The following is a 27,187-nucleotide window of genomic DNA, read 5'->3' as shown; positions in this document are numbered from 1 at the left end:
GAAAGGAAGAAAGAAGAAAGGAAGGAATGAAGGAGAGAAAGACAGAAGGAAGAAAGCAGGAAAGGAAGGAAGGAAGGAAGGAAGGAAGGAAGGAAGAGGAAGGAAGGAAGGAAGGAAGGAAGGAAGGAAGGAAGGAAGGAAGGAAGGAAGGAAGAAGAAGAAAGAAAGAAGAAAGAAAGAAAGAAAGAAGAGAGAAGGAAGAAAGGAGGAAAGGAAGGAAGGAAGGAAGGAAGGAAGGAAGGAAGGAAGGAATGAAGGGAGGAAGGAAAGAAAGAAAGAAAGAGAAAAGGAAGGAAGGAGGGAAGGAAGTAAGTAAAGAAGGAGTAAAAGAAGCAAGGTAGAAAGGAAGGAAGAAAGGAGAAAAGGAAGGAAAGAAAGAAGAAAGGAAGAAAGAAAGAAGGAAGGAGAGAAAGTGAGAAGGAAGAAAGGAGGAAAGGAAGGAAGGAAGGAAAGAGGGAATGAAAGAAAGGGAGAGGGTAGGCAAGAGGGAGGGAATGAAGGAAGGAAGGACAAAAGGAAGGAAGGAAACCCTCCCAGAATAAATAATAATAATAATAATAATAATGTAAGTTAACTGTTGTAAAATTGGACACAGAATGAGGCTAGAACGACTATTTAAAACATTTATATTATAGCTTTCCTGGGTTTTATTATACAGAAGAAGGTTTAGTTTATAGGACGAGTATCTTTGATCGACATAAACCCACCCAGACACTGAAAGAACATGTGAAACTTCTTAAATACACTGACCAAAGGCAAAGATCTAACTCAAATCTTTGGAACCCATGTCACCATGCCGTACCCACATTGTCAGAAAATGTAAATCTAATATATCTGGACTCAGTCCTCAGAGTAAACAAGCAGGGAGGAGCTGTGTGAGTAAACATCCTTCCTGTGCTGAGCATTAGACGTCTAAAGCACTGTTGGAGGAGACCTATTTTAATTCTTAACTAGTCTGGCATGATTTATTCATGCAGATTTGAAATAACAATTACTGTGTCGGGAGGAATCAGGCCGGAATCATAATTGCAGTGGAAAACATATATAATCTGGTACTTGATTCAGACCTGGTGCATGTTTTGAGCCCTGTGCTTAGTGCATGTTTGAGGTGCTTTGGGATTTGAGCTGAACTCACTCAGACAACCTTAATTCTATCATATCTGATCCCTTCTGTCCCCTCACAACCTTCTACTACTGGCCAGCAGTACAGAACACATCAAACTTCAGTCAGTGTCTGTGTGGAGTTTCATGTGTTCCTCTTGTGTTCATGTGGGTTTCTTTTAAGTACTCAGGTTTCCTTCCACCAGTCAAACATATGCAGTAGGTAGATGCCAAGTAATCAGTTTGTGCCCTATATTTTTGCCCTGTTCTACTGGAACCACTGCAACCCTGACTACGATAGAGAATCAGATTTGTTTTCTCAGTATAGTTACAGAGTATATACATTTTTTGTATAGATGTGTATATACTGTACATATAGTGTTTTTGATATAGTTGTAATTTTTTTAGTACGTCCAATTTTTTTATCCAATTGCATTATGCTTCCTCTCTACTGGTGCTGATCCCCACCTCGATTGAGGAGAGTGAACTGACACATGCCCCCTCCGACACGTGTGCAGTAGCCGACTGCATTTTTTTACCTCTACAAGGCGAGTTCATATGTGGATCAGCTTTGTACACAGAGAGACACACCCTGATCAACGCATTATCCCATCAGTCAGCCAGCAGAGGTTGTAATTGCGTCAGTTATGAGTTCAATCGTTGTTTATGTAGCCGCCCAGCCCAGCCAGATGGCAGAGCTGAGTTTCGAACAGATGGGTTTGAAATGTCAGCTCTGGCATGCTAGCGTGTTTTACCGCTACACCACCTGTAATTTTTCATACTGCTGTATATTAGTAATTGCATTACATAGTCAATATTTTTATTTTATTCTACTTTATTTTATTTACTCTAATTGTATTTACACTGTGCTGGAGCTGCTGTAACACTCGAATTTCCCCCATGGGGATCAATAAAGGAATCTTATCTTCTCCTCTTATCTCAGGTTTATAAGACCATAATGTTGATGAAGTCAATATGATTGTCAATGGTGTGAGGTTCCAGTCGTCTATCAAATTGGTGCAATGAATTAAGACTGAACTCTATATTTATTATTTTGTAAAATGTAACTGTATGGAAAATGGGCGGTACGGTGGCTAAGTGGGTAGCACTGTCACCTCACAGCAAGAAGGTCCTGGGTTCGATCCACAGGTGGGGCGGTCCGGGTCCTTTCATGTTCTCCCTGTGTCTGCATGGGTTTCCTCCAGGTGCTCTGGTTTCCTCCCACAGTCCAAAAACATGCAGCCAGGCTAATTGGAGACACTGAATTGTCCTATAGGTACCTAGCTGCTAGGATGCATAAACCAGTGCATTGTAGTGCCGTTCCCAAGCCCGGATAAATAGGTAGGGTTGAGTCAGGAAAAAAATTTAAAAAATAAAAAAGTCTTACACTTGTACATGACACTTGAAGTCCAACTGCTTAACACATAGTCAGGATGGTAAGGATGAACTGATACACAGGGAATGGGAATGTGCTCATACATTAGTCACTTTTTTTGTCTTCCACTCCTCTGTAAGGTTATAAAACAAAATCTGTTATTACAAATCTCTCATTCTTCCTCTCACTCTCATAACATCTCTCATAATTCTCCCTTCATTGAACATCTGAGAGAATTCTCCATATTCCTAATTCCCTCCCTGCTTCCTTTATATTGAGGCTAGCTCCTTTCATATTTCATGTCAAAGGATTATTTTTTTATTGGACATCAAATCCTTGTGTCTCAGCTGACGTCCTGTTCTCTTTTGTGAGCATACATTTTCAGGAGTTGTGCCTATAGATGGCTTTCCACACCAAATCCACGCTGGTGTGCATTAGCGGTGCAATAACACTACACGGACGGAGCTCACACACTGTATTTAGAAGTTAAGTCACCTCCATGAGGCTTAAGAGACAATATTCATTTCTCCTTACTGTATCCTTGCTTTTGGTCCAGCTGCAAATCTTATACATGTTCCTGTGAGAGCACGCTTCACAATAAAACAGAAAAAAAGTCAGCACGGGCTAAATACATCCCAAATTTACAGAAAAGCTGGGGAATTGTGTAAAACACAATAAAAACAAGACTGCTGTTTTGTTAATTCTGTTGAATTATAATTTAATTGACAAAAGTGGAGAAAAGAGTGACTTTAATGTTTTGACTTTACTTGTAAATATAACAAATTGTAAATATACACTGATCAGCCATAACATTAAAACCACATCATTGTTTCTACACTCCCTGTCCATAAGACACAGCAGTGCTGATGGAGTTTTTAAACACTTCACTGTCCCTGCTGGACTGAAAATAGTCCACCAATCAAAAATATATCCATCCAACAGCGCCCAGTGGGCAGCGTCCTGTGACCACTGACAAAGGTCTAGAAGATGACCAACTCAAACAGCAGCAATAGATGAGCAATCATCTATGACTTTACATTGACTAGGTTTTTTTTTGCTCATACCAGCACAACACACACTAACACACCACCACCTTGTCAGTATCACTGCAGTGCTGAGAATGATCCAAATTCCCAATTAGTACCTGCTCTGTAGTGGTCCTGGGAGAGTCCTGATCATTGAAGAACAGGGTGAAAGCAGGTTATAAAAGTATGTAGAGAAACAGATGGACTACAGTCAGTAATTGTAGAACTACAAAGTGCTTCTATATGGTAAGTGGAGCTGATAAAATGGAGAGTGAGTGTAGAAACAAGGAGGTGGTTTTAATGTTATAGCTGAAAAAAAAGTAATCTAGATTTTGTTTTATTGTAGCTTATTGTGGAATCATGTACACTGACAATAACGGAAGGAATTTAGGCCTACAGTTCATTTGCATTCTTTCATGACCTTCTGGACAAAGCACTGATGCATTATTGGTGATATTTCAGTAGATCAGACCTTCTAGCCTGCTTCACATTGACACGTTCTTTGTTTAGATGTAACAGGTCTGGCAGTAATCATGTCTGGGTGTGGCTGCTGAAATTGAACTTGATTGTCAGTTGAATTTGGTCAACTGGTTTATTTAGTAGTTAAGGGGGCAAATACTTTTTCACGTAGGGACAGAGAGGGCTGAACTTTTCCCTCACTAAAAGAAATCGTTATTTAATTTTTTTTGTGTACTTGTGAGGGTGGCTCGGTGGGTAGCACTGTCGCCTCACAGCAAGAAGGTCCTGATCCCCAGGCGGAGTGGTTCCGAGTTTGCATGTTCTCCCCGTGTCTGCATAGGTTTCCTCCGGGAGCTCCGGTTTCCCACAGTCCAATTAGGTTAATTGGACACTGAATTGCCCTATAGGTGAATGTGTGTGTGTGTGTGTGTGCGACCCTAATTGGATAAGTGGTTAAGAAAGTGAGTGAGTAAGTGAGTGAGTGAGTGTTTTCTTGTGTCTTTGTCTAATATTAAAAGTAGTTTGATGAAGTGAAACATGTCAGTGTGACAACATTGGGGAGGGGGCAAATACTTTTTTTACAGCACTATGGGTTTGTCATATCAGTAATAAAACATCTCACTGGAACAGACCTGTCGGCAGTACACGACTTTGCTCCCTTTTTGACCATCCAAACTACAAACAAATCTAGCATTCGTAAGAAAAAGTGAGGGAATTAAAGTTTAAAAGTAATGAAAAATTAGTACTTGTGCAAATCCTGCTTTCCTTCTTTTTTCTCTCTTCTGTCGTTTTTCTATAATTCTGGCTTGTCAAAATATTATGCCAGTATATTCCTACTGTTTTTGGCCTGAAGTCAGCTTCCATCTCCTCTAATGAAAAATGCAGAACGTTCACGAGGGATTAACAGGAAGGTCTCTGTGAAAAACAGGAGGAGAAATAAAACAAGTCGGGTCTGTTTTATGGCAACACAACTCAATCATTTAGTTCCTCTGAGCTGATCATTTGACCTGCTGCTAACAATTTTATTCTCTCTGAATAGCCGGGCGTGAGAGGAGCGAAACACTGGAGTTAGCGTTTTTCTTTAATCCTGATAAATATCTGCTGTACCTCAGCATGTGTTCCCATTTATCTGTATGCAAGCTGACATCGTAGATACATTATTAAGTGTGATTAAATACATGCACGCAAACCTGCGAACACCGAAATGCTTCTGTTACATGTCGTCATTTTTCATTTATAGCCTCTACAAACTTACACACACACCCACTACGAATATGTTTGCTTTATATGGAAGTTAAGAGGTAATGGGCTAAGCCAAGTAATGAGTGATATGTGATGCAAATATTAATCATATCAATTCATTTCTGTGAAAAAATTATGTGTTAATTAATAGTAATAGTAGAAGTAGTAATAGTAGTATCAGTATTAGTAGTAGTAGTAGCAATGGTAATAGTAGTATTAGTAGTAGTAATAGTAGAAGCAGCAGCAGTAGTAATAATAGTAGTAGCAGTAGTAAGTAGTAATAGTAGTAGTAGTAGTAAGAGCAATAGTTATAGTAGTAGCAATAGTAATAGTAGTAGCAATAGTAATAGTAGTAGCAGTAGTAATAGAAGTAGTAGTAGTAGTAAGAGCAATAATAACAGTAGTAGCAGTAGTAGTGGAAGCACCTCTATAAGTTGCTCTGAATAAGAGCGTCCGCTAAATGCCGAAAATGTAAATGTAGGAGTAATAGTAGTAGCAGTATTACTATTATTATTATTAGTAAGATCAGTAGTAGCAGTAGTAATAGTAGTAGTAGTAGTAAGATCAACAGTAATAGTAGTAGCAGTATTATTATTAGTAAGAGCAATAGTAATAGTAGTAGCAATAGTAATAGTAGTAGCAGTATTATTATTATTAGTAGTAAGAGCAATAGTAATAGTAGTAGCAGAAGTAGTAATAGTAGTAGCAGTATTATTATTATTATTATTATTATTAGTAAGAGCAATAGTAACAGTAGTAGCAATAGTAATAGTAGTAGTATTAGCAGTAGTAGGAATAGTAGTAGCAGTATTAGTATTAGTAGTAGTAAGAGCAATAGTAATAGAAGTAGTATTAGCAGTAGTAGTAGTAGCAGTATTATTATTATCAGTAGTAGGAGCAGTAGTAATAGAAGTAGTATTAGCAGTAGTAGTAAGAGCAATAATAATAGTAGTAGTAATAATAATAATAATACATTTTATTTATATAGCGCTTTTCAAGATACTCAAAGACGCTTTACATAAGACAAATAATCAAAACAAATACGTACATACACCATACAAATCATAGTACAAAATCAAAATAGTACATCAACATCAAGAATAATTAAGATAAAAACAAAGAGAGCAGCATAAGACAGTTCATTAAAAATTAGCTAAATTATGAGAGAGAACAACAAATATAGAACAATTTCTTAAAATTAGACAGAAACAGGACAGATTTACATGCAATCAGGAAACTGAAAACTTTACAAGTTTTAGGATCTAGGACTTCACATTTCTGTCGTGATCTAAGTATAAAAACTATTAAAAAGAATAGCAAAAATAAAAGCATTTATTTTGTGTTGTTACAAGTTAAATGCCACTCTGAATAGATGAGTTTTGAGAAGTGACTTGAATTTGGACAGGTCAGGACAATCTCGTAGGTGTTTGGGGAGAGCATTCCATAAAGATGGAGCAGCTATGGAAAAGGCCCTGTCACCCCAGGTCCGGTGCTTGGTCCTAGAGGGTATGGACAGTAGGTTAGCCTCAGAAGAGCGAAGGCTACGGGAGGGAATGTGCTGATGGAGCAGGTCGGTGAGGTAGGATGGGGCCTGATTATGGAGAGCTTTGTGAGTGAATAGAAGAATTTTGAATTGAATGCGTTGAGCAACGGGAAGCCAATGAAGTTTTTGTAGAACAGGTGTAATATGATCACGGGAGCGAGTATGAGTAAGGAGGCGAGCAGCTGAATTCTGGATATACTGAAGTTTTTTTAGGATTTTGTTAGATGTACCATAAAGGATGCTATTGCAATAATCAATTCTGGATGTAATAAAAGCATGAATCAAGGTTTCGGCGGCAGAAAAAGAGAGTGATGGACGTAGACGTGCTATGTTTTTTAGATGAAAGAAAGCAGTTTTGGTGATGTGATTTACATGGCGGTCAAAAGAGAGGTTGCTATCAAAAATTACACCAAGATTTCGGATGTTAGAAGACGGAGACAAAGTGTCATTATCAATGGTAATTTGAAAATTTTTTGTGGTTTTTGCCAGGGTTGTAGGACCTACGATGATCATATCTGATTTTTCACAGTTTAATTTGAGGAAATTAGCTTTCATCCACAATTTCATTTCAGTGATGCAATTTGTCAGAGTGGAGTGAAGTTCAGTATTAATGGATTTGGAGGAGATGTAAAGCTGAATATCATCAGCATAGCAGTGGAAATGTAAACCATGCCGACGTATGATGTCACCAAGGGGGAGCATATAAAGAATAAACAAAAGGGGACCTAACACTGAGCCTTGGGGAACGCCTTGGGACAGTGGAGCAATGGCAGAACTACAATTGTTGATATTAACAAACTGTTGTCTGTTTATGAGATATGACCTTAACCACAAAAGGGCAGTACCAGTGATGTTGACAGAGGATTCAAGGCGGGACAGAAGAATGGAGTGATTAATGGTGTCAAAAGCTGCAGTAAGATCAAGGAGGACGAGAATATTAATTTGTCCAGAGTCTGAGGAAAGAAGAAGGTCATTTGTGACTTTGAGGAGGGCTGACTCAGTGCTGTGCTGGGGGCGGAAACCAGACTGAAATGATTCAAATAGATTATTGGAATTTAGGTGATCTTTGAGCTGTGAGGCAACAACACGTTCCAGTATTTTCGACAGAAATGGAAGATTGGAAATGGGCCGAAAGTTACTCATAATGTTAGAGTCAAGTCCAGGTTTTTTAAGTATGGGAGTAACAGCAGCCAATTTGAGTGATTGAGGGACTGAGCCAGAACTAAGAGAGGAATTGATTATCTCTGTGATAAGTGATGAGATAACTGGAAAACAACCCTTAACAAGTTTTGATGGAGCAGGATCCAAAACACAAGTGGAGCTTCGCATCCCTGTTAAGATCTCAGATAGGTCCAAAAGAGACACAGGTGAGAACTGAGACAGAGGCTGGGTAATAAATTGAGATGAGATAGGCGGAGAAACAGAGATGACAGGGGAAACTGTCAGAAAATTGTGGATATTCTCAACTTTTGTTTGAAAAAATGAGAGGTAAGAGTTACACTTGTCAACTGTAAAGGAATTGGTAGTATTGTCAACTGGTTTGAGAAGTTTATTTATTGTGGAAAAGAGAGTCTTAGGATTTGTTGATCCAGCATGTATGAGTTCGGAATAGTAAGTGGATCGGGCTGCCGTAAGAGCGTCTTTGTAATGTTGAAGATAATCAGAATAAATCTGATAATGTACTGTTAGACCGGTTTTCTTATAAAGTCTTTCAAGCTGGCGTTTACGGGATTTCATTTGGTGAAGCTCAATTGTGTACCATGGTGCGGAATGACTAAATGAAACAAATTTGGTTCTCAAAGGAGCCAGCTCATCAAGACATGAGGCGAGTATGTCATTATAGTAATCGACAAGGTCAGATGAATTACTAGACAGTACAGGACAGACAGACATCTTTTTAACAAGAGAATCTGAGAAAGCAGAGGGAGAGATATATTGAAGATTCCTGAAGGATATTTTACGTTTAGCTCTAGTGATGGGCCTAGTGACCTCAATGTCCATGATGATTGTCAAATGATCAGAGACAGTAAGGTCATGGCTGGACGGCTGATGAACTAGGACACCAGTAGAGCAGACAAGGTCAAGAGTATGACCTTTTTTATGAGTTGGAAAATGTATATGTTGTGTGAAATTAAAACACTGTAACAATTCCAAAAATTCCCTGGCAAATTTACAGTTGTTGTCATCAATATGGATGTTAAAATCACCCATAAGCAGTACAGAGGATGAGAGGGCACTAAGCTGGGTTAAAAAATCTGAAAAATCAGAGAGAAAGGAAGCGTTTGGCTTTGGCGGACGATAAACTACAGCAGTGACCAGAGGAGTAGGCCCTGACAACTTGAAAGCCAGGTGTTCAAAAGAAAGAGCAGCAGGAAAAGACAAAGTGGTTATTTTAATATCATCCCTATAGACTGCAGCAACACCACCACCTCGCCCTTCCATACGAGGTTCATCAATATACGAGTATCCCATTGGCGTGGTCTGATTTAACGTAAAATAATCCAAGGGTTTATGCCAAGTTTCAGTGAGACAGAAAAAGTCTAGTTCACTGTCAGATATAAATTCACTGAGTACAGTACTTTTTGTGTTGAGTGAACGAACATTAAGCAATGCCATTTTCAAGTGGTATTGTTGTGTAGTTGGCTGTGAGGAACGAGGAAGAGAACGGAGATTTGCTAAGTCCACTCCGCGTTTCCCATCCCACTCCGTGGACAGCGTTGTCATGGAGACTACACCGCTACTGGTGTGCAAGGCAGCAGCGCTCTGATGACGTGTTTGCGGAGCGACAGTGCGCACGGCTGACCAGAAGGATGGAATAGCGTTACCGTTTCGAAGATAAACAAGCTTTCTCCGGGAGCCCCTGTGAATATAACGAGGCCGGCGAAGGAGTCCAAGCTGTTTGATGACTGAAATACACGATGGAGTAGTGCAGTTGTTGAACTTCCTCAGCTGGTCAACGGAATAGTTCAACATCGTGCCGATCCCAGGAAAACTCATCCACCGTTCACCACCGGCCGCAGACGCGATGTACAGTAGAAAGAACAAAAAGTATCAAAAGCACAAATAAAAGTATCAAAAGTAACATAAAAGAAATAGATCCACAAGGTGTGTAAAAAGATGAAAACGAAAAACGATAAAAATACAATAAAATACGGTAAAATACGGTAAAATACGGTAACGGTAGCGGCAGCCAAATGCGCCAGCGTCCACCATCACCATGGCAACATGATGTAGTATAGGGCAACTACTAGTAGTAGTAGTAGTGATAGTAGAAGCAGCAGCAGTAGTAGCAGCAGTAGTAGTAGTAATAGTAGCAGTAGTAGTAAGAGCAATAATAATAGTAGTAGCTGTAGTATCAGTAGTAGCAGTAGTAATAGTCACATCATTAGTAGTAATAGTAATTGTAGCAGCAGTAGTAGTAGTAAAAGCAATGGCTTTAATAGCAGTAGTAGTAATAGCAGTAGTAGTAGTAGCTAAAATAATAGTAGTAGTAGTAATAGTAGCAGTAGTAGTGTTAGGTTCTGTGGCGTCAGGGGAATGTGCCATCTCTCCCTGACGCCACAGGCCTTACAGAGCAGTGAACGAGCTGGCTGAAATACCTGGCCAGCTCGTTAGGGCGAATGCGCTGCAGCTGTGTCCTGTGCCTTCCCCTATTTAAGGGATAGGCGCAGAGCTGCAGCCGTCGCATCTTCTGCGTTTGTTGGCCTTTTTCTTTCTTTCAGTTTGTTTGGCACTGCGGTGCCCTTTTATGTTTTTTTATTTTGTTTTATCTCTAGATTGTGCCGCCGCACTGTGCCGCCGCCGCTGTGCCGCTGCCGCCGGGCCACCGGTATTGGGGCGCCACCAGGCCGCCGCCGCCGCCAAGCTGCCGCCATTTGAGGCGCCGCTGTCGTGCCGCCGCCGCCGCCTGGTCGCTGCCTTCAGGTCGCCGTCGGGCCGCTGCCGCCGAGCCGTCGAGCCGCCGTGCCGCCGCCACCATGAGATCCTGTTAACGCGCCCAGAGGAACGCGATCCCCTCCCAGCGTAAACCGCTGGTGACAGCGTCGCGTTCCGCCGTCTGGAGCGCTATTACAGCGGCCACTTCCCAGCCAACTTGGCTGGTGACAGCGCCGCTGTGTTTTGTAGCGTAATGACGCGGTTGCGTTCCAGCAATCCTTGCTGCCGACCGTAACACCCGGGCTTGTAAAAGCCCGTGTTTTTTCCCCCTTCTCCGGCCAACAGCGCGAGGTTTTCCACCTCGCGAACCCGGTCGCTTCACCTCTTTAGTGCTGGGAGCGGTTTTGCTTTCAGCGCTGCTGTGGCAGGCTGCGTTAGCTCCCAGCCAGGAGGTGAGCGACCAGGGTTCGCGCCTCGCGCTTCCCCTTTTTGTTATTTGTGTTATTCTGTTTATTTTCTTGTATATTGTGTTTATTATTTAGTAAATAAAACCCTTTATCCAACTTCCTCTGCATCCTTGGGTCCTTCCTTCCCCAATCATAACAGTAAGATGCGACCATTCCTGGACCCAGCAGAGGACCCCGTTCTCTCCCAAAAATTTTTTTGGGGGGGCACTCCCCCAGTGGCTCTCAGCCACTGGAGGGGACGGGACCGCCGGCTAGAGACCTCAGGAGAGGTCTCTTTAAGAAGGGGGTACTGTTAGGTTCTGTGGCGTCAGGGGAATGTGCCATCTCTCCCTGACGCCACAGGCCTTACAGAGCAGTGAACGAGCTGGCTGAAATACCTGGCCAGCTCGTTAGGGCGAATGCGCTGCAGCTGTGTCCTGTGCCTTCCCCTATTTAAGGGATAGGCGCAGAGCTGCAGCCGTCGCATCTTCTGCGTTTGTTGGCCTTTTTCTTTCTTTCAGTTTGTTTGGCACTGCGGTGCCCTTTTATGTTTTTTTATTTTGTTTTATCTCTAGATTGTGCCGCCGCACTGTGCCGCCGCCGCTGTGCCGCTGCCGCCGGGCCACCGGTATTGGGGCGCCACCAGGCCGCCGCCGCCGCCAAGCTGCCGCCATTTGAGGCGCCGCTGTCGTGCCGCCGCCGCCGCCTGGTTGCTGCCTTCAGGTCGCCGTCGGGCCGCTGCCGCCGAGCCGTCGAGCCGCCGTGCCGCCGCCACCATGAGATCCTGTTAACGCGCCCAGAGGAACGCGATCCCCTCCCAGCGTAAACCGCTGGTGACAGCGTCGCGTTCCGCCGTCTGGAGCGCTATTACAGCGGCCACTTCCCAGCCAACTTGGCTGGTGACAGCGCCGCTGTGTTTTGTAGCGTAATGACGCGGTTGCGTTCCAGCAATCCTTGCTGCCAACCGTAACACCCGGGCTTGTAAAAGCCCGTGTTTTTTCCCCCTTCTCCGGCCAACAGCGCGAGGTTTTCCACCTCGCGAACCCGGTCGCTTCACCTCTTTAGTGCTGGGAGCGGTTTTGCTTTCAGCGCTGCTGTGGCAGGCTGCGTTAGCTCCCAGCCAGGAGGTGAGCGACCAGGGTTCGCGCCTCGCGCTTCCCCTTTTTGTTATTTGTGTTATTCTGTTTATTTTCTTGTATATTGTGTTTATTATTTAGTAAATAAAACCCTTTATCCAACTTCCTCTGCATCCTTGGGTCCTTCCTTCCCCAATCATAACAAGTAGTAAGAGCAATAATAATAGTAGTAGCAGTATTATTAGTATTAGTAGTAGCAGTAGTAATAGTAGAAAGTCATAGCATTAGTAGTAATATTAATAGTAGTAGCAGCAGTAGTAGTAAGAGCTATAGTAATAGTAGTAGCAGCAGTAATAGTAGTAGTAATAGTAGAAGCAGTAGTAGCAGCAGTAGTAATAGTGATAATAGCAGTAGTGGTAAGAGCAATAATAATAGTAGTAGCAGTAGTAGTAGTAAAAGCAATGGTAGTAGTAATAGCAGTAGTAGTAGTAGTAGCAAAAGTAATATTAGTATTACCAGTAAGTGCAGCCTGGTGGTGCAGTGGAACACACTGTCGCATCACAGCAAGAATTCTTAAACCCTGGCCAAATAAATTTAATGAATTTGTAATGTTCTTATTCATGTAAACTTCATAATAAAGTTAATACTGTGGGAAGCATCCTAATTCATCAGATGGTGCCAATCACTATTTACTTTCGGACATTTTGGAGTGTATAAAGACAAACATGTGGACAACCATGGCCTGCACTTATCAGATGTGAGAGGGATGTCTTGGAAGTGTCCAAGCTCTCACTATCTAAAGTCGATGTGGAGACCCTGGAGCAGCCTGTCAACAGCAAGTATTGTATCTTTAGCTGCTGACTAAGTGACTTGGTTGAATATCTAAGGTCATTGTCTGGCTGATAAAAGCAGTTCATAAGTTTTAAAGCTGGTAGACCTGCTAGTTAGCAAGCTCATGATATTGCCTGTTTGCTATCTGTAGTGGGCAGATAAGATCATGTACCAGGGCTAAAAAAAATATAAAATTTGTAAAATGTCTAGTTTAAACCACACATCTATATAATATGAGACTGAAAAGCTTTGGTTTAAGATGTCATATATTACATATATGACTTTGCTGTACATAAACAGATTATGTAAGTTAGCTATGCTGCTTATGTCGTGTATATTTAATGTTATGTAAGAAAATATTAACAAATATTAATATAAACAATAATAATATTAAAACTACACGTACAAATACAATTTAATCAAAACATTGTTTATTTAGGCAAATTCAATCATGTAAATATAGTGCGCCAATAATAATAGAAATGAAAGGACGGAGAGCGTGCCAGCCCCCCTCCCTAACCCCCCATCCCCAAACATACTGGTTACTGCTGCTTTGGACTCAGTAGTGATTGAGACTTGCACAGCGGGAAGCATTAAGACATCAATAATTAATTAAATGAACATAGATCTCATAGATACCTATAGCAGAGGACATCTGGCTGAAGACACACTCAGACTCATTAAACCTTGGCTCTGAACGGGAGCTGATTAATCCTTTCCAAATGTTAATTGGTGGGGTGAAATCTGGACACCTGTCAGCAGAGATGTTGTGCATTGCCAGGCCTGATCACAGCTCAGTTGCCGATCGAAAGGGCCTGGATCAGAGTTTCGGCTGCGTTCCAGCTTCACTGGCCCACGTGCAGCATTCCACAACACAACCCAGCTGAAACACATGAGCCTAAAACACACCACAGAGCATTTTTCTATGTTACGTCCTGTTTTTTTTTCTTCCCTCGAATGCAGAAGTGCTAAATTACGTTAGTGTGAGTCTGACTGATTTATGTACTGTGAGTCTAGATGGAATAGCTTTTATTGCTATCGGTACCAATAACATCATCCTGGCCATCCCTCATAACAGGACACGGCCGGGGTTTTTCCGAGCTCCGCTTTCTGCCGCTGAGGGGATTTTATCCGCAGCTCAGTGGCTTTGCGTCTGCCTCTGTAAATGTGACATGTATATGAATGTGACGGCTCCTCTAGAGTCAAGCGGCTGTCCACCAGTGCAGTGCATTAGCTGACAAACTCTTCAACTTGTCATATGAATCGCTGACCTAAAACCGAGTCCAGCTGCCCAGTGCCCTCGCTCTCTCTCCCGCTCCAGCTAACAGACTCATTTATCTGTACAAAAAGAAACATGTTAATGTAAAATTAGTAAACAAAACGGCTGTTGACTTTGTATTTATTAATATGAACATTATGTGGCTCGAGTAAATAAGAAAAAACATTAAGATTTAACTTATTGGCCAATGAGAATGAATTTTCTTCAGTATGCCCTGGTGTTTTGTTTCATATATGTATTATTTGATTAAATTTGATGTCTCAGTAGTATTTACAAAAAGCAGCCAATGGTGCTCAGGCAAGTAACGTTTTAGCTCCATACTTTACTTTGTGTATGATATTCTTCAGACTAACACAATTATTATTGAGTCCGATTTTGGCGTTAAACATAGTGGCCTTAATACTTAGTACTTGTGGCCAAGAAGGGCCTTGGTCAGGTAGATATCTCAAACAAACAAACAAACAAACAAACAAACAAATAAATTAATAAATTAATTAATAAATTAATAAATAAAAAAATAAATAAATAAATAAATAAATAAAAAAAACAATCATAAATATAATAAAATAATATAAATAAATGAAATAAAAACAATCATAAATAAAATAATATAGAAAAAACTAAATAAATGAATTACTAAATAAGAGTAGAACAAAAGCAATTGTCAATCTAAAAGAGCTTCAAAATTGTGTAGAGATAGAAGATCCTGTTTGATGAAAAATTATCCCAGCAAAACTCACAGCAAGAAGGTCCTGGGTTCGATCCCCAGGTGGGGTGGTCCGGGTCCTTTCTGTGTGGAGTTTGCATGTTCTCCCCGTGTCTGTGTGGGTTTTCTCTGAGTGCTCCGGTTTCCTCCCACAGTCCAAAGACATGCAAGTGAGGTGAATTGGAGATACAAAATTATCCATGACTGTGTTTGACACAGTGAACTGATGAATCGTGTGTAACCAGTAACTGCTGTTTATGTCATGAATGTAACCAAAGTGTGTAAAACATGACGTTAAAATCCTAATAAATAAATTAAAAAATAAATAAATAAAATTAATTACATTCAATTTGACATAATAAAAAACAATACTATCAAGACATTTTGTTATATCAATTTAGCAGATTTTTGTAAATAGTAATGTTAAATCTCTGCTAGCAACACATCACAAAAACACTGGGATAAATTAAGATTAAAAATTCAGAAAAATGTTAAAAAAATATTTATATAAAATTGTCCATGATTGTGTTCGATATAAACTTGTGAAATGATGAATCTTGTGTAACCGGTAACTATCGTTTCTGTCATGAATGTAACCAAAGAGTGTAAAACATGATGTTAAAATCCTAATAAACAAATAAATTAATTATAAGAGAGAAAAAAGATTCTCTGGTCTGGCTATTAAACTCTCTATAAAGCACAGCAAGCACTATTTATGGGAAACAACAGGGACAACAATTCACCTAGCTAAAACCGCCCCTACAGTAAAACATGGCAGTGGATGCATCGTGTTATGTAGATGACTTTCATCAGCAGAAACAAGACAATTGGTAAGAATTGAGAAATTATTAACTACAGCCAATCACAGAGCATTCTTAAAGAATACACAACATATAAAAACAGACTGGGGTGACAGTTTTACATTCAAAATGACAAAGACCCAAAGCATAATGCAAAAACAACACTTCAGTGCATTCTGGGCAATTTTCTGATGTTCATGAGTGGTCCAGCCAAAGCCCAGACTTAAACCCCAGCTAACATCTGTTAAAAAAATGGCAGTTCACAGATGTTTGCCTGATCATGAGATGAACAATAGAAAATTGGGATAAACTGCCTAAATCCATATATAAAGATGTGCAGCCTTTATTATTACCAAAAGGGCTTTTACAAAGTATTAAATAAATAAGATATTTCAATTTTTATTTCATTAAAAATGTGGCAATTAGTTTATAATCAAATCAAAAACCACAATCAAGTGCACAAGTCAAGGGATGTGAATACTTTTAAACACAATATGGCTTATAAACGTAACTACACATACTGTACTCTACTAAGGGTGGCACAGTGGTGTAGTGGGTAGCGCTTTCGCCTCCCAAGAGGGGCCTGGGCTCAATTTGGGCAGCCAGGGTCCTTTCTGTGTGGACTTTGCATGTTCTCCCTGTGTCTGTGTGGGTTTCTGCTGGGTGCTCAGTTTCCTTTCACAGTCCAAAGACATGCAGTCAGTCCAACTGAAGCTATTGAAAAAGTGTGTGTGAGTGTGTATACTGTAATGGACTGGTGACCTGTCTAGAGTGTTTCCTACCTTTTGCCTAATGAATCAGACCCACCGCAACCCAGACCAGGATAAAGCGGCCATAAAAAATACAATGAATAAATGAATGAATGCATGAAAGAATGAATGTACTCCACTAGGTAACATAAATGTACATTACTTAGTTTAGTTTCTATAAATAGCACACTTCTGTAAGGGCGGCGAGAGAAAGCTTCTGATGTGAATCAGATTTACTGCTGTGTGTGTTTCTAATGTCAAACTATTGATTTATTTAGTTGTTGGCCCAGAGCCAGCTTTAATGCCATGTATTTCCCCTCCTACAGCTAATAAACTGGTCTCTACAATGACCAGCTGCACACAACATATTATGGACTAACAGTTGTCTGTGTGTGTAAGTGTGTGTGTGCGTATGTGTATTTTTGTCTCTTTGTGTAAGAGTTCATGCGTGTGGGAGTGAGGATGTGACACGTGTACACGAGGGCATGATTTTGCACAAACAGCTTGCTTAATTACCGTGAATAGAGCTACATGAGAGGACATCATTAACTAAGCACACACATGTAACAATGCTTCTAAAGATAAAGCAGAAATGAGAGCAGCGGGTACGAGAGTGAGACGTTGCTCTCTGGGGTCAGCCGTGTTCATGTCGGCACCATGCTGAAGCACCACCGTGCCCTCTTACTTTCAGCCTGTCACACAGCTGCACCGTACTGGTACATGACAGGAACAATCAGAATGATCAAAGTTCGGGAAGGTAGGGGGAGGTGATGTGAGTGCTGGCAGTATCTATGTAATATCTATGTAATATCAGGGTATCACTTTAATGTAGATTTAATTTGGTGATCTTTAATATTAGGTACACAGTATGTCCAGAGCAGATCCAGAAAAATACAGGATTCATGACCGGGTGCCGATTCACTACAGAGAATCACACACTCACTTATTAATTCATTCACTTAAAACAAGGGACAATTTAGAGTTGTCAGTAGGTCTACTGGCATGATTTAGAAGCTGGTAGTAGACAGATAGAGGGATGGATGAAGGGATGGATGGATGGATTGATTAATTGATTCAAGTTTTTGTTATTGCCCAGTACAAGGCAACAAAATGCACGTTAACATCTACCAGAACTGCAAATAGTAGCACTGTGCAAAATAAAAAAATAAATAATAAAATAAAATAAAATAGATAAAAATAAATAAATAAATAGATAGATATAAATAAATAAAACAATAAAATATATGATTAATATAATAATTATAACTATAACTATTTACACATATGGTATTAGGTCTATATACATGGTAATATACTGTTATTATTATTATTATTATTAATAATAATAATAATTAATAATAATAATAAAAAAAATAATAATAATAATAATAATAATAATAATAATAATAATAATAATAATAAATAAATTAAGTAAATAATAATTAATTAATTATAAAAAAATAAATTATTATTATTATTATTATTATTATTATTATTATTATTATTATTATGAGTACAGATTTGTATAAGCTATATTTAAATTAGGATTTATGTACCTATCACCCTCCAAATTTTATATACTACATCAAATGCATCTTGTTCAAGCAAATTCCCTGTACATGTATAATAAAATAAAACTAAAACAAACAAAGAAAAATGCTTTAATTTTGAGAGTTAATTTTGAAAGTAGTTTGGAACAAAAATTCCTTAAAATATGCAAGAACCCCTTTAACTATTTAATCAGCTATAATCCTGTATTGTTTGAAATTGGTATTATTTTCTTTTTCATGTTTACAGACCATTTGTGTATAACAGACCTGTAACACGGGACTGAGAGACGGGGTCGGACACACTCATGTAGACCTTACAAAGGTGTTTACTGAATAAAACAGACAGATCCCATAATGGTGACATGTATGGAGTAAATCCGACCCATAACAACTTCAGGATAAAGCGGTGGAAAAACAGACAGTGAATGAATGAATGAATGAATGAATGAATGAATGAATGAATAAATGCTCTGTGTGGTGTGTAATGTGTGTGGGAGTGAGGATGTGATACGTGTACACAAGGGCATGATTTTGCACAAACAGCTTGCTTAATTACCGTGAATAGAGCTACATGAGAGGACATCATTAACTAAGCACACACATGTAACAATGCTTCTAAAGATAAAGCAAAAATCACTGTCTTCCGTGTTCATGATGGGGCCTAAATAATGCTCACCGCCCCCACCAGAACCTCTCACCTTTAGCATATCATTGTGCTCTGTAAAATAATAATAATAATAATAATAGGGTCCCATATAATAATAATAATAATAATAATAGGGTCCCATATAATAATAATAATAATAATAATAATAATAATAATAATAATAATAATAATAATAATAATAATAATAATAATAATAGTAGTACTATGGTATATTACAAGCTATGGTACATTAGTATATAAAAGAAACACAACTGTGAAATTATGGGTGCTAAATAATAGTTTAAATCTACATTATCAACATTTTCACTATCATTTATTCATTTACTGTCTGTTTTACCACTTATTTATCCCATTCAAAAGGCAGCAAACACCCTGGACAGGGATCACAGAGGACACAGACACAGAGAAAACATGCAACCTACACACAGGAAGGACCTGGACCATTTTACCTGGGAGTAAACTCAGGACCTTCTGGCTGTGAGGTGACAGTACTACCCAAGCCATCGTGCCGCCCTCATTTTCATTATTCAGACAGTAAATATAATCTATTAATATTAACAAAGTGGTCTTGAGTTATCTAGGACACACCCAAGGAGGATGGAGGTCCCTGCTGAGCCTGGTTCCTCTCAAGGTTTCTCTCAAGGTTTCTTTCAGGGGAGTTTTTACTTGCCACTGTTGCCCTCGACTTGTTCAACATGGGTTTTTTTGATCTGTCGGTCCTGAATTCTGTAAAGTTGCATTGAGACAATGTTTATTCTAAAAAGTGATATACAAATTAAATTTCACTTGACTTGAGTTGGCTGTTATTAAAGACTATTGTCACATTTGCAGAGAAGCAACGCCATATAATGATGCTTCCAGCTGGTAACAGTCCCAGTCTTCCTTTGTGGTATGCCTTGAGTCTTGCCGGTTAATCGGTGTATAAAGAACCCTCTCTGCTCAGTTTTCCTTGTCAGGCATTTATGATTCTTCATGTTCATGTCTTATATTCTTATGTTTCCTAGATTCTAGATCATTTTTCTGGTTCCTGACCTCTCTTGTAGATTCATAGTATTTTTTCTTGTAGCTTTGTTTCTCTGTTATTGTATGTTTTCTGTTGTAGCAGTTAGCGGTTAGCATTGGCAAATGCCAGTGGTCATACTCTGCCCAGAGCAAGTGTTTCACCAGGATTAGGGATCAGCAGAGGCCAGACATCATAGTATCTGCTCCCAGTCTTGACTGACCCTCACTTTGTTTGGACATTTGACTGTGAGGGGAATCCTGAAGACTGACTGACTGAAGCACCCAAGAGGCCGTTTAGAATGATCCAACACCAGATCACTAGGCAGGCCGTGACCGCTTTTTCCAAGATCTCGGCTGTTTCCTTTGCTAAAGGGAGTTTTGCTGTATATTCAGCGCTATAAACTCACTATGGCTAGAAACAGGCAACCCAGTGATGATAAAGATGGAATTGGACCAAGTTCAAGAGAGATATAGGCATAGGGTGCAACAGGCCTGCAAGACATGACCTGGATTCCTTGTTGTGAGAGCGTACTGAACAAGCTGCCTCAATGCTGTTGTCAATCAAATACTATGTTTCTACTGCAGCAATCCATGATGGGAACAATTAGGGTTTTGGGTGACATTTCCAGGATCTGGGTCCTGCTGCTTAGCCTTTTGAATTACTTCCTTGAGACACCATCTTAGTGTGGGGGTGGTTTAATGGTTCCACTCTCTGGACAAGTCATCCTGGTTGAAATTTTTTGAACAAGGTAAATATGATAGAAGGAAGTCAAACCAGCCAAATAAAACAACCCATCTGGCCTGACAGTGGTTAAGATGTTCGACATCCTTGATGTACACCAAGTTCTTGTATTTGATCCAGACCAGGAATTCAGACCTTATCCCGTCCAACATCTCCACTCCTCCAAGCCATGTTTAATTGATGATACTTTTTACATCTGTTTCCGACATTAAAATTATCTCAATAGGGATGAGACAATAAGGGAAATATGCCAGGAATGTAAGTTTTGGTCTGGACCTGCATGTTGAGAGAGAACGACCCCATCCTCATGTCAGAGGCATCCACCATGACTATAATGAATGGGGTCTGGCAGTCAGAGAACCGGGGCTAACAAGCATTGCTTCTTAAGTTTCTTGAAAGCATTCTGGGCTTTGGGTGACCACTGACACCAACCTAAGTATTAAAGCCATTGTCCTTGGCTGGATCCATCAGTCCCATCTCTTCCCTTGTACACCACAAACCCAAGAATAGAGACTGAATCCATCTAGTGGGTCAGATTCTCAGCTGGCAGATTGGTCCTGAACCAAGATCTTTCACGGATGTCATATTTGTTCCAGATCCTGCTCAATACAACTCCAGACATGCATATAAAGCAGAAAGCTATGATTGGCTACATCAGGGGATGGGAGGGGGTGGCTAAACAACCTATCCATTGGAAGGTGTACGTGTCAGTGCACTCTTAGTGCCTGTCCCAAGCCTGGAAAAATAAGGAGGGTTGTGTCAGGAGTGGCATTCAGTGTAAACCTGTGCCAAATAAGGTATGCAGACCAGTTTGACCAGATTGATGGACGACCAAAATATACATGGGTAATATGGATAGTCAAACTAAAAAGGACACATCTGACTTCTTTAAATGTTTTTAGTTTTGTCGTTCTGAATAAATACATTCAGACTAATAGGTAGTGTGCAGAAAAACTGGGATCTGAACCTATTATTCACAGTTATATGCTTTTAATCAATCAAAAAACTGCTACCTGATTTGCTTACCTGGTTGAGTTTCTAAAGCCTGAGCAGATTCTGTATACAAACAAACTTTCTTTCTGACTTGGCCACAGACTGACTGTGAAATCACCAATCAGTAAAGCAATTACAGCAGAGATGAGAGGGCCTGATCAATAGCAGCCTATTATACAAATCCAATAAAGATGCTGGGAAAAGCCATGGTTTGGGAAATCCCTTAATTCATGAAATTGGGATGACAAAAGTAATTAATGAAAAAGTCATAAATATGATTTTTTCCCTACCAAACTTCATTTTTCTTCCTAGTATGGGGTGGGTATAAAAGTTACTCAAGTTAAATTACAACTACATTTACAAACATAATTAGTCAGGTTTAAATTAAACATATTTGTCAACATAAATTCCTTTATGTAAGAGTTCTTTGTAAAAAATAATCTACTTTATAAATAGAGATAAACAAGACACAATAAACATATGTTAGGTAATGAGGTTAGGCAATCATGTCCTTCTGCATTGCCAAATATGGCTGGCAGAGGGGGCACTGAGGCTCAGATAATTGAAGTGTCAGTTCCTCCTCACAGATACCTGCACTTCTTTGAACATTACAAGTGTTTGTTTTTATTACTGTTTCTTCTTCACAGATTTGCCAGCTCCTCTATAGGAAAACCATGATGTTGGTGCTGGTCAGTCTATTTGTCATCCTATGGCAGCATACCTTGGGTCTTTCTGGTTCTGGGAACTCAGATGGTGGGGCAGCTTTTTTCAACCCTCAAGAGGGAACCGCCCTGGACAAGCGAGCATGATGGCCGTTTTCTGAAACGGGCCCCATGTTTTGACCCATGTTGGGAGCAGGCTGCACCGAAAAAAAAAATCCATTTGCAAAATTGCAACAATTAGTATCATCAGTTTCCAAAAAAAAAAAAAAAGTGTAATTAATAGGAGAGATGAAACACAGTGGTAAACATGCCACTGTGCCTACATTTATGTGTGTGCTGCAGGCATAACATTCTAAATCTGTTTATATTTAATTGTATCTATTGTACAAAACAAATAGAATATGCAGTAATGTTATATCCACTAATTTGGTTACATTGAGATGTTTTATATTCAGTTTAATGTATATACAGTTTAAATGAACATGTGGCAGGTAGATTTAAAATACTAGTGAACCATGTTAAAAACTGAAGCATGAGAGGGTTAATAAAAAGGTCTGTTTGTTGTGAAGAGTTGCAGAATAACCTGAGCATCTTTCTTTCTTTATAGTGAAAGGCAACAAACAGTGGTCCAGGCCAAGGCCCTCTCCACAGCCTTTTATCTCCTCTGTGTAGATTCATCCACCGCTATTGATTTCTTATTGACCTGCGATGTCCTCAGCTTCAGTGTGCTCTCACTGTGCTCGCCACAAACCCTTAAAGTGAATGTAAGAATGACAAGTCTTCAACATTGATTTTTTTTTTGCACTCGAACACTCACCTTTCTATCTTTTTATTTTTATTTATTTATTTACTTTTTTAGATTAAGATCCAAAAAAAGAATTATTTGCCATTAACCATTTCTCACTTTTTAAAATTAAAATCAGGTAATAATACAGATTTCAAATTTAAATTACTATATGGTACAAATTATAGTTATAGATACACAGATTAGGCATAACATTATGACCACCTTCCTGATATTGTTTTGGCCCCCTTTTGCTGTCAAAACAGCCCTGCAACTGTGATACACTGTGTATTCTGACACCTTTCTATCAGAACCAGCATTAACTTCTTCATCAATTTGAGCTACAGTAGCTCGTCTGTTGGATCGGACCACACGGGACAGCCTTCGCTCCCCACGCGCAACAGTGAGCCTTGGCCGCCCATGACCCTGTTGCCGGTTTACCACTGTTTCTTTATTGGACCACTTTTGATAGCTAATGACCACTGCAGACCCGGAACACCGCACAAGAGCTGCAGTTTTGGAGATGCTCTGACCCAGTCATCTAGCCATCACAATTTAGTCCTTGTGAAACTCCTTACACTCAAATCCTCACGCTCATCCATTTTTCCTGCTTCTAATATCATATATACTCAATGTATACTCAATGTATTTGTATGTCGTTTAACATTGTCAGTAGTTTTTCATATCCGACAATTACTTTAAATGGCTTATGTTGATTTCCTTTGATTTGATTTAATCAAAATACATAAAACAGAATTTTTTATAAAACTCTTGATATCCTTAACTAAAAAAAAGTTAGTTAACCATTTATGTGTTTCTACAGAGTGAATTTTAATGAAAGGCAAATATTTTATATTGATGGAATATTTGGGTGGGTTGAGGGGGAGAATAACACTTCGCAATAAAAGTCACACAAATGGAAGGATACGTGTGGCTCGGTTTATCAGTCTATTTATACACTTCTTGAAATAGAATGTCATTTAATTTTTTTTCCCTTAATGAAGATGTGCCATTCAGAGGGGCTAAATGGGTTTTGATCGACTTAGTAATCATTTCCATTGAGCGCTGAGTGCTTTAGATAAATAGCTTCTAATTTGTGTGAGGTGTGTAGGCTGATCTGCCAGAGGCTGCCAACACACATTACCAATTGCTCGGCGTGTCGGGGAGGACAGCCGTGTGTCTGATCCTTCGCTTTTACTACACCCAGCGCTGAAACTACGGACCTCTAATCAGACCCGTTCCTTAAACGCTGGGAGGCAAATATTTACTGTCCTCAGAACAGTCCGTCATATATAAGATGCACTTATTTACATACCAAACCTGCAGGCGAAACGAATCAATTGCTTGTGTATAAAGAACATCTACTGATATGATCTCCCAAGCTTTATGAATATAAGTCCTGGATTAAAACAAACCAAATTTGAGATTTGTATTGATTATTTAGATGAAGACTTTTGCTCATGGTAAATAGTGTGAGTGCACCAAAGGTTAGGCCTTTTTGTCAATGCAGAGTACACTATTTATATAAAAGGTCACCATGTGTTGCACCTCCATAAATATTTATCATGACCATGTCTAGATGCAAAATATAAATACAATAAAAAACAATCATGTGCTGATATTTGAACGTATGGGTCATATCTGCATTGTTGCGGGCCTTGATATAAAACCTCGAGAGATTAGTGTTAATGAATATTTAAAATGTTTCTAGTTAGATCGATATAATAATATGTAAATTTCCTATATAAATGATACTCTTAGGGGCTCTGGTGGTGTAGTGCTCTTTTATGCTAGCCCACCACCGAATCTCAGCAGTGCTATTGGTCGGTCAGGGGTCTACACAGACAGCTGTGCAATGGTTTGGCCTTGCACCACAACAATGACCAGGATAAAGCTGAACAAAATAAAATGATAGTATTTAGGTGTTATTACACTCTGGCCTTTTAAAAGTAGGATCTACACGTCCACAAACATTTTATTTAAAACTAAACATAGTTTGTTTATTAGGGTTTTAACGTCATGTTTTACACTCTGGTTACATTCACGAAAGGAAACGGTAGTTTCTTATTACACAAGGTTCATCAGTACACAAGATTATATTGAATAGTCTTGGACAATTTAGTATTTTTAATTCACTTCACCTGCATGTCTTTGGACTTTGGGAGGAAACCGGAACACCCGGAGGAAACCCATGCGGACACTCGGAGTTCGCTCGGCAATCTCAATCTCTATGTGTGAACTACTCAACAACTCGATCAGAGCGGCTCGCCGAGCACTCGCCGAGCGCTCGGGAACCGAAGTGAGATTCCTAGCATGTCGAATATCTGAATCTGAATTGCCCGACTGGCAATGAGTGCTATGTCGAACAGCCAATGAGAACGCAAGATACGGTGTGAGGGGAAACGCAGGGGAGAAGTTGTAAACAGGTGGGACGTGGCATAATATACTTTATATCAGAATACATCGGCACACACACAAGTTTTACAGTGTTTCTGACCTTATTGTTCTCTACAAAACATAACACCAACATTTCATTGCTGTTGATGTGCATTTTTGGACGTGGTATCAACATCATGTTTGTGTAGTTAGGGAAACCGGAGAAGCTCGCCTGCGATTTCAGTTGGTGATACTAGTCTGTGTAGTGTGAAACCCCCTATCGCCGATCAGTCGTGTAGTGTGAAATACACAACGACTTGAAAGACTCCCAATTACAAGAGATCCAGTCGTGTAGTGTGAACTGTACAGCGACCTGATGACTTGGAAAGTCGTGCAGTGTGAACTTGGCATAAGCTGCTTGTAAATGTTGTCCTTCAAGATCTTGTCAAACAAAATTGGGATGGAAAACTCAATAATAACTCGCTATACTGCTGTGAAAGTTTAACAGGCGGGTTGTACCTTGATAGAGGGGCACCAGGTGGAAGCCTGTACCTGTGAGAATTAAAGATGAGCCCAATATACAGGATGCTTAACCAAGGTAGAACAACACTGTGGCTAAAGAGTCATAATCAAAAGAGGAATAATGATTATGAGACAACCAAGTTACTGGGAAAAAAAAATGAGAGAGGCAACTCAGCAAACTGTAAGCGACTAAAAAAGAACAGGACAGCCACTTCACCACTGGCACAGCCTGCATCCAGCGTGGATCCAAAGGTGGGGAACACTCATAAGACCTGCGTCTTATTGCCCAGTTGTGATGACCCAAAAGTTGTTGGCAGAAAACTGGAACCAAGCAAGACTGCCATTACCGTTTCAAAAAAGATAAATAATGCTCAGTGAGGTGCAGAGACTGTGAGTCCTCTGCTTCTCTATGCCCTTCCCCCTACCAGCCAATACTGGCATGGCAGGTGGGCATGATACTGTAATCTGATGTAATCTTATGATACTGTAACATATACAAGCATAATCCAGCTAAACTGTGCATTTTGTGGTCACTGTATTATGAATGACGTACATACTGGACGCAAGCTATGAGCATACCCTCCTCAAGCCACCAGTCCAGCATTTACCCATTTACTCGCAAACACCTAGAGACAATTTACTAGTTTACTAGTTAATCCCAGACCCCATGAATATGGAGCTCTGTAGTTGCTTTACCAGACCTTTGTGTTTACTTTTTTTGTCTAATTTATAACTAATCAAATAAACTGATAAAAAGAAGAAATAAATGAAGAAAAAAATGCACTGATTGACAAACACAACACACATTAGCAGTGGGTATAAGAAATGAGAAAGGGTGGGGTGGTGTTGTGAGACATGCTTCAGTGCTTTTGGCCTGTATCAGACCAGCACTGACTGGAGATTCTCAGTCTCTGCCAGATGGTTGAGGATACCACGATCCCCTTGGCTTACTCCACAATGCTTCTGATTCTTTGATTCTTTCTTTACACTCATGTCATTTATTACAGTTGTTAGCAGTTGTTGTGGTTGAAGTTGGATGGTTGGCGGGTTAAATCCGGGCTCTGCTATGCAGCCACTGTTGGGCCCTTGAGCAAGGCCCTTAACCCTGTCTGCTCCAGGGTGCTGTGTTCTGACCTCAGCTATCCCAGTCACTGGGATATACAGAAAAATGTCATTATATTGTACACAGGTATTTGTACAATGATCAGCCATAACATTAAAATCACCTCCTTGTTTCTACACTTACTGTCCATTTAAGTCTACAATTACTGACTGTAGTCCATCTGTTTCTTTAAATACTTTTTTAACCTGCTTTCATTCTGTTCTTCAATGGTCAGGACCCCCACAGGACCACTACAGAGTAGGTATTATTTGGGTGGTG

The sequence above is a fragment of the Trichomycterus rosablanca genome, chromosome 5, assembly GCF_030014385.1.
Source record: "Trichomycterus rosablanca isolate fTriRos1 chromosome 5, fTriRos1.hap1, whole genome shotgun sequence".
NCBI classification, from domain to species: domain Eukaryota; kingdom Metazoa; phylum Chordata; class Actinopteri; order Siluriformes; family Trichomycteridae; genus Trichomycterus; species Trichomycterus rosablanca.
The sequence above is the reverse complement of the archived record's forward strand: the minus strand, read 5'-3'. Positions refer to the sequence as shown.